Below are 13,062 nucleotides of genomic sequence, written 5' to 3'. Positions count from 1 at the left end.
TACAACCTCTGTGATGGTACAGAAGTCTGAGAATACAATCTGTGTTTTCAAATCTATTTTGGGCGCTAGATTATTAATGAAAGTGAAACATTAAGTCTGGAACTTAACCATCAGTAGTACCTCTAAAATGTTTGCTATTTAGCAATGGGTAACTAGAACAAAATGCATATGTGTTTTTTCTTAGCTATAATCATAGAATGTATGGTTTTATAAACTTTGCTTTTTTCACTCAGACTTTTATTAATCACCAATGTGCTTAGTGTCATCTAAAGGACAATTTAAATAACATGGAGAGAGTACAGGTTTTAGAATCACAAAGTCCTGGCTATCGGGATATCTCAGGCAGCTGAGAGATAACTACTTATTTGTTCCAAGTTCCTGTTTCTGCATCTGTTAGTTGATGATACTAACATTTACCTATTGGAATTACTGGGAGGATTACATGAGATAAATCTTATGCTTGACACATAGATTTCTGGAAATGGTTCCCTTTTCCTGTGTAGTCTTCATATCTATCACTTTTTTGGTGTCATAATTGCTTTAAAAATACAAAGATTTTGCCAACTTCTAGTTAATCAGCAGAATGGCATAAAAATAAAAACTTAGTATTTTTTAAAAAATGAGATCTCAGGTTTTTCCCCCCTGTGTAAGCTGAGAACTTAATATAAACCTACATTATATATGTGCTTTTTATTTCCCCCCACTGTTAATATATGAAAGAGTCTAGAAACCTCACAGATATCTGGTGAATGCTTAGAAGTATTTAACTTTTGTTATCACTTTCTACTTATTTCTATTGAGCTGTATTCTATTGGCTTCTGACTAGTGTTCAACTTTACTAAAGCAATTTTGAAGTTAGAATTTCTAGGCAAAAATGTTTCCATAAGTGATCTCACTTATTCAGTCTTTTAATGTCCTGGCACTTTTATTTGTCCTGTTAAATATGAAACAAGGTAACTCATCACATAGCCCCAAGCTCTGACTGTGGGACCACTTGCCTCTTAAAACCTCTGTGATGGTACAGAAGTCTGAGAATACAATCTGTGTTTTCAAATCTATTTTGGGCGCTAGATTATTAATGAAAGTGAAACGTTAGATCTAGAACTTAACCATCAGTAGTACGGTCTTTCAGATTATTTATTCCTACGCAGGTAAATTATTCAGGAAGGAGAATTCCCCATATCCTCACAATGTTCCAAAGAATAAGCCTCTCTAATTTCTGATGGTTCCATATCCCAGTGTTTCATACCTAGAAATTCCTAGAAAAAGAGGATTTTACTAACTTTTAACCTAAATTCCTCCTGCTGCAGATAAAGTTTATTCTCTCCTTGTTAAGTCATTCAGTACAGACAAGTTTCACAAAAGCATCATCCTCCCAGTATAGTGGTAACTCCTTGGGGCCCTTAACTGCCCCATAGCATTTTATCTATGAGACATGTAGGAAGCTGGCTTTCAAACTTTAAATCATTTATATGTTCCTCCAAGTATACGATGAACTAATAGTAATAGTTCTTTAATGTATTCCATAAATCACATTGATTAGTATCTGTTAAAAGAAATCTGTCATATTGACCCACTCTAAAGTTTGTCATGCCAAAGTTTTGATGGTGATTCATCAGTATCTTTTTTTCTGGGGACTTAACAATGAAATTTTAAAATAACACTTCCCAACATATTTTGTAGATGTGGAAATTAAACATATTCTTTTATGTGCTTCAGAGTTATCTTTCAGAATAATACAGTATTACCTTCCCAACACTCTTACTCCTCTCAAATTCTAAAAAGTGATAGCAGCTACATATGTAATGATTTCAATGAATTCCTGTGGATATTTATCATATCCAATTTATTTTGAAATTTATCATCAGTTAATTCCTCATCCCTATTCATTCTGCAGATTCTCTGTTTCTTGTCTATGCTGATGTCCTGATCTCCTAGGGTGAGTAAAAAAATGAATGCACAATGCCCAAGCTTCTAGTTCATGTGTGATCTTATTTTTACCTAAGTTTATCTTTTATATTCATCTTTATCCTAAATGAGTGCATGTACGTGTGTGGGTACACATGTATGCATGTACGTGTGTGGGTTTGTATAATTTTTCTACTACTCTCTTTTCATCAGTTATGGAAACAACATATTTCTCAACTTTTTTTTTTTTTTGGCCCTAATTAATCTTTTTCAAAGGCCTATATTTCTTTCAGGTTGCTTTTATTTTAATTTAGTCCTTAATTTAGCAACTATTTTTTACTATTACAATCTATTTTTTTTCTTTCAGCTGTATCTATTTTATTCACTTAGTCACAATTATCCAGTAAATGTCCACTGAGTGTCATACACAGTGGTAGGCTTGAGACAAATCCCCAAAGACATAGGTCAAAGATCATACCTGGGTAAGTGTTGGCCTCAATGCCTTACCCAGGTATGGTGAAATAAGATTGCTACTGGTGAAATAAGATAAAGATGAATATAAAAGATAGGCTTGGGTAAAAGATAAGGTCACACATGAACAACTAAACGCTTGGGCATTGTGCAGAGAGCAACAGAATCGAGATCATAAACTAAGCACACGGACTTCTTCCCTTCAGGCAAGTTCTCAGCGTTGCTCCCGACATCAGCTGCCACTCACTTTCTCTCCCTTCCTGTATGTCCCAGACTCTCTTTCCCCCAGGGGTCTAGATAAATGTAATTTCTCCTAATTAGTTATATCTCATGCTTCTGAGGGCTGAAGGGAAGAACCCTGGCCTCAGTGGAGGTGCTATCTACAGCAGTCCCCAGGCTTTCTCCAGAGAATCACCAGCCTTGGTGCTCTGACTGTGCCAGAGCCTGTGAGCTCAGTGACACTTTTCTGTAGCTCTGATCCATGTTCGGTAGAATCTCAGATGCTTCCAAAGCTGGTGAAGAAACTTGGGGCAAGCTGAATTCCTTCCCTCACCTTCTTGAGTCTTTGGTTCTCTGGCCCTTCCAGAGGCTTTTCAAGCACCTGAATTCCTGTCCTTACTTCCTTGAAATTCCTAAAAGTTTCTCTGCTTTAGAGACTAGACATTGACTGGTACACTGCCCCCAATTCCTTGAAATGACAGACAACATATTTTAAAGTAAAATTAAACATACAATGTGCCATCAGCAGACCAGAAAATTTAAGGTATGCTTGAAATAAGGCGAGCAGATGGAATCAAATCTATAGAAAAACAAAATTGACGAAAGTCATCATCTAAAAACTGTCTGTGCATGAGAAAACTGTTGTGAAGGTGGGACTGGCATAGGGCGGGTAGTCCAAATTTAGAACCACTGGAAACAGGGAGAGAGTACATGGGACATTTATCAGGGCGATTAATCAGAGGACTGGACTTGCCACTGCCTATCAGTCTCTCCTTTGCCCCCTGCTTGTGCTAAAGCAGTGATGAGTAGTGGATGGTTTCAGGTCAAAGCAGCCAGGGAGGGCATGGAACTTAAGGAGCACGGTACTATTAATGGAGATAGTTGCCTGTCACCCGGAGGAAGTAGGTAGGTGGCTGAAAGAAAGACAAGTTACCTGATGTCAGTTTGTCTTGTCCCTTGCCTACAATTGGCAGCGGAAATATGTAATAAGTGCAGAAAATATTCACAGAGGAATAAACAGGATTTACAACTACAAAGATGAATGGACAAACAAGAATCCTTTAAATATTTGTGGGAAGCCAGTACATGCCATGAAAGAGAGGCCCGAAACTCCATTTACAAAAGAACTTATCCCCAAGAAAAAAGAAATGAATACAGCAAGAGAGGACTTTGAAATCAGTAAAATTAATGTCTGCAATGAGATTTGAAAGGATAATGCCTCTGTGAAGATAATCTGAAAATTTTACATTAATATTTTGTTAATATTAAAAATATGTTATTTGAATAAGAAAACATTTACAGGTAAGAAATAATGTACTAGGATACAAGGTCATTCCAAAGAGTCTGTCATGCAGCAGCTAAAAAGAACAGAACTATGGAAAGCATGAGAGCTAAGTAGAAGACATAAATGATAGGCTCAGGAGTCCAACCTCTATGCAGCAAGAAATCCATGAAAAGAACAAACAAGATGGAGAGTGGAGTGGAGCAAGTGATCTATAAAATAATCAAATAAAATTTTAGCTGAAGAAAAACTTGGTTTCTCAGATTTAAGAGCTCAACATAATTACAGAAATATAACACTTAAAAATGTCACAGTGAACTCAAAGCTACAGAGAAAATCCTCAAAGTCTCCAATAAGAAAAAAATCATATAATCATATTAAAAAGACAATCAGATTGGCAGCAGTTTTCTTATTGGCAATACCAAGTGTAAGAAAATAGAGAGATTTATCAAAGTTAAAAAGAAAAAATATTTGTAATCTACAATCTTATGTTTTAAAGGCAACTGTGGTATTTTAAAATACCAGGCAACACCAGACAAAATAGAATTCTAGGGAAAACATATTTTTAGAATGGGAAAATAAAGATATATTTTCTGTTAATTAGAAGTATAATCAATCAAGAAAATTCACACAAACAAAACTTTAACCATGTAACACAAAATAGGATAGGATTATAAGGAGAAATCAGTAAACACGTAATCATCATAATAGACTCTAACATACCTCTCTCACAAATCAAAATAGCAATTAGATTGTGCATCGAAGGACACAATCAACAGAATAAAAAGACAATCTACAGAATGGGAGAGAATATTTTCAAATCATATATCTGATAAGGGGTTAATAACCAGAATAAAGAACTTATCCAACTCAACAACAACAAAAACAAATTGCCTAATTTAAAAATCGACAAAGAGCATTTCTCCAAATAAGATATGCAAATGGCTAACAAACATGGAAAAAAAATTATCAGCATTACCAATCATTAGGGAAATGCAAATAAAAACCACAGTAAGCTATCACCTTATCCCTTTAGAAAGACTGCTATTAAAACACACACACACACACACACACACACACGCACACACACACAGCGAGCAAGCGAGTGAGCAAATGATAGAGAGAAAAAATAACCAGTGTTGGCAAGGATGTGAATAAATTGGAACCCTATACATTGTCAGTGGGAAGGTAAATGGTGCAGCACTTTGGAAAATAGTATGGTAATTTCTCAAAAAATCAAAAATAGAATTCTTATATGATCCAGCAACTCCACTTCTGGGTAAATATTCAAAATAATTAAAAGCAAGGTCTCGAACAAACATGTGCTTACCTATGCTCACAGAAACATGATTCAAGATAGTTCAAGAGGTGGGAGCAACCCACACACTGACAGATGAATAGGTAAACAAAGTGTGGTATATCCACACAATGGAATATTACTCTGTTTTTAAAAAGAAGGAAATTCTGACACAAACTACAGTGTGAATGAACCTTGAGGACATTATGCTAAGAAAAATAAGCCAGTCACAGAAGGGCAAATACTGCATGATTTTACTTATATGAGGTGTTAGAATACTAAAATTCACAGATAGGAAGTAGAATTGTGGCTATCAGGGGCGGGGAGAAGGGAAAAATGGTCAGTTATTGTTTAATGAGCAGAGTTTCCATTTGGGATAATGAAAAAGTTCTGGAGACAGATGGTGGTGCTTTTGCCACTGAACTATACATTTTTAAATGACTAAAATGGTAGACTTCATGTTAGGTATATATCTTACCACAATTAAAAAAAATAAAAAGAGAAAGAAACCATAGATAAGGTTGGTAGAATCTTGGAAAAGAAAATATTTGTGCTTTACTTGTCGGAACATGGTTCCACTCCCTGCTGGGTGAAGATACCTACAGAGATTCTTCCCCAACACAGATTTCCACAGTAGCATGGATATAGGGAAAATCAAGGCAAAAAGAAGCCTATAGTTTCAAAGGGCCTCAATGAGTGCTGTACTTGAATTCTTTCCACAACATTCATAGCTGTCTATTCCCTTTCTAGTTTATCTATTTGTGGGCTTGTTATTTGGTCCTTCTTACAAGACTGTAACATTCCTGTAATCTTCCTTCATTGATCTATGCTTTAAAAAGTGCTGGCTCTTATTATGGGCTTCATGAATATTTGTTGGATGAATAAATATTTTGAAAATGAATGTTAGTGCTTATAGGCAAGTATTTCTGTAAGATGAATTCTTGGAGATAGAAAAGCTGCATCTAGGGGCATATGCAGTGTAGGTATTAGGAGGGCCAATGTTTCCAGATGGTTCAAAGCACTTGAAGTAGTCAGTATGCATTAAGTGGGTACCACATCTGGAGAGCTCAATGTGCATGGGTTCACCCATGCATCCCCAGATGGTTCTAATGTGCAATCAAGATGAAGAACCACTCTTCTAGGCCATCTTCTATGTTGTTCTCATTATAAAATACATGAAGGTTCAACTGGATGTGGTTTCCATATAACTGCTCCAGCCAATTCATCTACAATTATTTAGTGATTTGTAAAGCCCAGGTTTTATTTATAGATGTTGACACTAGCATTTAAGAAACAGAGAATAATTGTTTGCAAGAGTCATGTGGTTATCTAACATTTAACTACTCAGTTTTCATGACGAAAATTTCATGATTGGTACAGCATATGATGTCAAACACATGTCACCCATTTTGGCATTTAACTTCTTACATAGGTATGTTTATATAAGAAATGTGCATGCAACTGAGATGGTTACAGAGATGGGCTTTGGCAAATTCTGCTGATATGGTCCACAAATTGCATGTAGTTAGGGACAATGGAATTCCCTTGAAAGAGCCCTATCTTTGTACTTACTAAGTGTATGACTAGGAAGAGCAAAATTTTTAAATGCCTTAGAAATGAAATATGTGAATAAAGAACCAAAATGTGTTGGTGTTTTATTGATATTTAAGATGGCAAGAATGATATGTGTCAACCTAGGAGAGTTAGCAAAGAAAAAAATGGGTGAGATATAAAATGACAAATAGACGCAGAAAATAGGGAGCCAAGAAAAAAAATCTTAAAAATTGGGGTTTACACATACACCAGGGCCTGTGCGGGGAGGGCAAGTGGGGAGAGAATAAGAACAGTTAATGCATGTAAGGCCTAAAACCTAGATGATGGGTTGATAGGTGCAGCAAACCACCTTGGCATACATATAGCTAGTAACAAACCTGCACGTTCTGTACACGTATCCCAGAACTTAAAATTAAAAAATAAATTTTTAATTAAAAAATCAAGGTTTCCTGAAAAAGAAACTGTAACTAATAATAACAATTGTAAAACCACATAAAAATGTTTGAGGGAAACAGATATGTTCACACACACACACACACACACACACACACAAAATCAAAACCAAACTTACAACTAAATAAATCCTGGAAAAATATCTATATAACAAAAAGGAAGAAACATCTCATAATTTTCAAGAATGCAAAACAGTTATCAAATTATGTACAAAGATGAAAATCAGACTAGCTGCATAACTGTTCAACAACCAGGATACCACTGTACTGTGAACCTAGAACTCTCAGATATGTCATTCGTGTGTATAAGCCAATAGATAGTTGCACATGAGGGCTCAGAAAATATTTCATGCAGGAATTCTTCCCTTCCTTTTCTCTCTGTCTCTCATTCTCTCTCTCTCTCTCCCCCTCCCCACAGGGTCTCTCACTCTGTCACCCAGGCTCTGAAGAGATCCTCCAACCTCAGCTTCCTGAGTACCTGGGACTACGGGTATACACCACCATGCCTGGCTAAGTTTTGTATTTTTTTGTACAGATGAGAGTTTTGCCATGTTTCCCAGGCTGGTCTCAAACTCCTGGTCTTAAGTGATGCACCCATCCTGGCCTTTCAAAGCTCTGGGATTAGAGGAATGAGCCAACGCACCCAGGTGCCCCTTCTTTTTCAAGAAAAAATAATTACTTGAGAATATACTCCAGTTTACAAAGAAATTACTGAGATTAACAGTGCCAGCTTTTAACCTATAAAATGAGCAATGATCAAAAAGCTAGATGGCACACACTGTTGGCAGCATGTGACGGGACATAGGTAGTCATTTCTTACTCAGAGTATAATTTGGTGCCATCCCTTTTAAAAGTAATTGAAAATACTTAACGACATTTGAAATGAGTATATATCCTTTAGTGTCTAGTAAACTATAAATTGCATGGAACAGGTATAGGAGGCGGCATAGGATTGTCATGGCAACATTCCAGAGACACCTTGGGTCACCAAGATTTGTACAAACGGTAGAAGAGTAGTACTCATGGAGTAAAATATTTGGTAGAGTGCTGAGAAAATGGATTTTCAGCATCCAAATGGTTGTTAAGAAATCACCAACTAGGGAGAGGCAGAAGCTAAAGATTATTTGGGACAGGTCAGAAAATAGTCATGGGCTTGGAGAGTAATGAGAAACTGAGAACCCAAGATTAATTGCCACCTCTCCCTAGCAGAGAGGTGGCAATTAATCAGAGAGAGGACATGAAGAAAGTTGTGTTTAAATGGTGAGATTCTTTCATATGGAGATCAGAGACGGAGGAGGAGACCCTTGCTATGAAGAAGAGCATGCACTGGACATTGAAGCTATCTAACTTCCTTCTCTCCCACTTTCAATCATGGTGACCTCATCTCATTAAATTGCTTCAGGATCCACTGAGAACTGGGGTTGGTTAAAGAATGGACATGTGATCAGTGAGAAGTGAGGAAAGATTTGCTGAGAGCTTCTGGGAAAAATGTCCTCTTAAAAGAAACCCCTGGAAGACATCCTCTCTCCCTGCTCTGAGTGCTGTTTTGTATGTATGGGAGGCCAGGAACTTCTGTAGACTTTTCTGGCCGCTTGAAGAGTAATGACAATAAAAGAGAGAGACAGGATTAAGCCAAACTTAAAGCCTACCCTACTCCATGACTAAGTCAGTCAATCATTTCCCCTTCTTATGTATAAAGTAGTGTGAGTTAGGATTTCTTTCACAACTGTAAGTCCTCTTAACTGATACAGACGATACTTTGAGAAAGGCAAGCTAGTCCTTCAAGACAGCTTGGCCATGCCTAGTCCTTACACGGTGGAATGGCAGTAAGTTCAGCAATCCATCCTCACTCTTCTAAGGCCTTTTGAAAACTTTTTCTGATTGAAAGGAAGAGGACTTTACCTGGCACTGTGTAGCCTAGGTAAAAAGAGACTGAGATGGAGTGGAAGAGACTTGATATAGAAAATTAGCCCTTCGAGTTTCATGTAAAATATGTTCCAAAATGTGTTCCAGGCTGTGTGCAGTGGCTCATGCCTGTAACCTCAGCACTTTGGGAGACTGAAGCAGCTTGAGCCCAGGAATTTGAGATCAGCCTGGGCGACACAGTGAGACTCTGTCTCAAAAAAACTCAAAAAATAAAATAAAACACCATATGTATACAGATGGTCAGGGTGTGCCTTGTTTATATTCTGCTAGAACCTTCTGGGTTCAAGTATGTATTACTGCTGAATTTATCATCCCCAATGTCTTTTCCCCCCATCTTCTCTCTTTTCGTTTCTGGGCACTGCCCAATCCCCTCTCTCCCCAAAGGCTGTGTATAGCAGACTCTACTGCAGGTGTGAAGCTACAGAGGACATTACAGGGGAACAGAGTACAGTCAACAACTTAACACCAAATCATAGACACCCATCTCCTTACAACATTCCCCTTAATTCTGGCTTTCTCTTCTACCTGGGCTTCAGCTTATTGCTATATTGCTGATTCTCCTTGATCTTTTACCCTTCTTTTCTTCTCCCTAGCTCATTTACTTCCTTTAAAAAACAAACAAACAAAAAAACCCTTATTTCTTATGGGAAACATTTTAACTGTTTTGTCAGCTCATCCAGCTTATTCCAGCTATGCCCATAAAGACTTAACTATCTTTAAGGTAACATATTTGGCTGGGCTTACTGGCTCACATCTGTAATCCCAACACTTTGGGAGGCCAAGGAGGGAGGATCACCTGAGGCCAGGAGTTCAAGACCAGCCTGAGAAATACAGGGAGAACCCGCCTTTAAAAAAATAATAATAATAAAACTTAGCTATGTGTGATGGCATACATCTGTAGTCCTAGCTATGTGGGAGGATGGCTTAAGCCCAGAAGTTTGAGGTTATGATGAGCCATGATGGTGCCACTGCACTTGAGACTGGGTAACAGAGTGAGACCCTGACTCAAAAATAAATAAATAAATAAAAACATATTTTTTTATCCTTACACATTTACAAGAATAACCAAACAATGAAAATAATCTAACTGCTCATTTAAGCAAGTTACAGTCCATTTATATAGTAGACTACCAAGCAACCATTAATATCACGTTGTAATCTTCCATTTCAGTGTGGCCGACTGAACACATCTCAAAGTGAGAACAGTGAAGAAGTACGAAAAAAGACAAGTTTAACAGTCCCCTGCACCTGTCCTCCTAACTTCTCTTGGATTAAGGAAGACTAAAGCACAAAGCTTTTTCTGGGGAATTAACTTCCTTTTTCCTGTGTTGGCCACAGGCCACGCTGTTGGGACAGTGTGCCCTTTCTCAGTGATTTTTTCGCAGTGTTGTTCCCTCCCTCAAAGCTGAAAGGAGATAACCACTAACCTAGGAATTCTGAACAAATTTTTATTACCTAAGCTGAAAAAAATTAAGTGCATAACAGTATTGTGAAGGAGAGGAGAAAGTATCAGGGAAACAAGGCTTTTGATAAATCTCTGGAAGAGAGAATGTAGAATGGATACTGAAAAAGCTCCAAGAGGGGTAGGAGCCATTTTCTCAGCAACAAAGTAAAAGAGAGGCTCTAAGTTTGGAGGAAGCCGGACTAAGAAAAGGGATGGAAATCAAGATGATTTAATCAGGGATTTTTATATAGGAATTGTACTACTTGGCCCCTTCCCAACCCCATCCCATCCTCTCTAACATGGCCACAATGTTTGCCTCCACAATAAAACCAAAGAACTAATGTCTAAAGAAACTGACCAATATGCCGGAAGCACTTCAGAACAAAGCCTTCCTCACTGGTATGAAACAGGACAGAGTTAGTCTGTTTACCTGCCTGCTTTCAGATCTCACTCCCTCTTAAGTAAAGCTTTTCAGTGACCATGTTCACACTTGGCTTTCAATGAATAGAAGAAACTCATTGGTTCAACAAGACTAGACACCTATGAGGAAACTCAGACATGCTCCCTCTGTTAAACAGCTTGTCTTTTTGTCTACTGTTAAAAAGTATAATGAGGAAATAAAACAATGACCTCAGGAGAAACAGTGATAATTGAGGGAACAAATAAAATTTTCAACTTTAAAAATATTAGGGAACAACTTGCCTATAGAAAACAAGAACACACTGCTAAGAAGAATATGCAATTAAAGAATAGCAAAGAGTTCATGGAAATTTAAAAATGTCGCTGAATGTATAAGAAATTCAATAGACTTTCTGAGAAAAAAAACTAAAGAAATCCTCTAAAAGATTAAAAAAAAAAAAAAAAACAGAGCTTGGGGGAAGGGATCCAAGATGGCCAAATAGGAACACCTCTGGAGTGCAGTTCCCAGCAAAAGCAACACAGAGGGTGAGTGAGCACCGCATTTCCAAACGAGGTACCAGTTGCATCTCAATGGGACTGTGTGCACAGTGGGAGTAGCCCAAGAGGAGGAGCACAGGCTAGGCAGGGCGCTGCCTCACCCCAGTAGTGCAATCCCTGGAGGACACCCCTGCCCTACCCAACAGAGGCCATTGGGGGCTTTTCAATCCACTCCAGCACTCCAGTTCAGATACTACACTTCTTTCACAGTTTTTACCACCCACAGACCAGGAGATTCCCAGGCTGAAATGTGCCATGAGTTTCCACCATGGCTGTTTCAGCCAGCGCTGCAGATTTTCACACAAAAACTGACACAAATCTGGGCAGCTCTTTCAACTGGCACCTGGAATGGCTGGGAGACAGAGCCACCCATTCAACTGAAAAAGAGGGTGCTTAAAGCAGGGAGCCAGGTGATCTGGGTCCCACTCCACAAAGACCAGTAATCAGAAATGCTCTGGATTGAGAGTTTTGCAGCAAGTACAGCTGGACGATGGTCCAGCTCTGTGAGGGGAAGGGCATCCGCCATTACTGAGGCAGTCTACCTACTGAGGCAGTCCGCCATTACTGAGGAAGTCTGCCATTACAGAGGAAGTCCGCCATTACCAAGGCAATCTGCCATTACTGAGGAAGTCCACCAATACCAAGGCAGTCTGCCATTACCGAGGAAGTCCTCCATTACTGCAGAAATCTGCCATTACTGAGGAATTCCACCATTACTGAGGCACTCTGCCATTACTGAGGCAGACCGCCATTACCAAGGAAGTTCTAACTGTACCTCTGTGAAAAAAAAAAAAAAAAAAACAAAGAAGTTCACACAGCAGCTATGCAGAGCCTGCAGCAGCTCAGCAACACCTCTGTTGGCAGACCGTGACTAGGCTACCTCCTTACTTGGCAGGGCTTCTCTGAAAAAAGGCAACAGCATGTCAGGAACTTATAAATAAAGCCCCACCTTCCCAGGACAGAGCATCTGGGAAAAGAGGCAGTTATGAGTTCTGCTGCAGCAGACAAATATACCTGCCTAGCAGCTCTGAATGGAACAACAGAGCTCCCAGAACAGCACTTCAGCTCTGATAAGGGACAGACTATCTCCTCAAGTGGCTCCCCAACTCCCGTATATCCAAAGAGGTACCTCATAAAGGAGAGCTCTGGCTGACATCTGGTGGGTACCTTCTGGGACAAAGATAACAGAAGAAGAAACTGGCAGCAACCCTCACTGTTCTGCAGCCCTGCCGGTGATTCCCAGGCAAGCAGGGTCTGGAGTGGACCTCCAGCAGTCCTGCAGCAGAGAGGCCTGACTGTTAGAAGGAAAACTAAAAAACAGAGAGAATTAGCTTCAACATCAACAAAAAGGATGTCCACTCAGATACCCCATCCAAAAGCCACCAACTACAAAGACCACAAGTAGGTAAATCCATGAAGATGGGAAGAAAACAACACAAAAAGGATGAAAACACCAAAATTCAGAACACCTCTCTTCCTCCAAGTGATCACAACTCTTCACCAGCAAGGGAACAAAGCTGGATGGAGAATGAGTCTGATGAATTGATATGAG

This window comes from Sapajus apella, unplaced genomic scaffold (genome assembly GCF_009761245.1).
Source record: "Sapajus apella isolate SASKATOON/1434 unplaced genomic scaffold, GSC_monkey_1.0 scaffold18, whole genome shotgun sequence".
Taxonomy (NCBI): Eukaryota; Metazoa; Chordata; class Mammalia; order Primates; family Cebidae; genus Sapajus; species Sapajus apella.
This window is presented reverse-complemented; position numbering follows the sequence as displayed.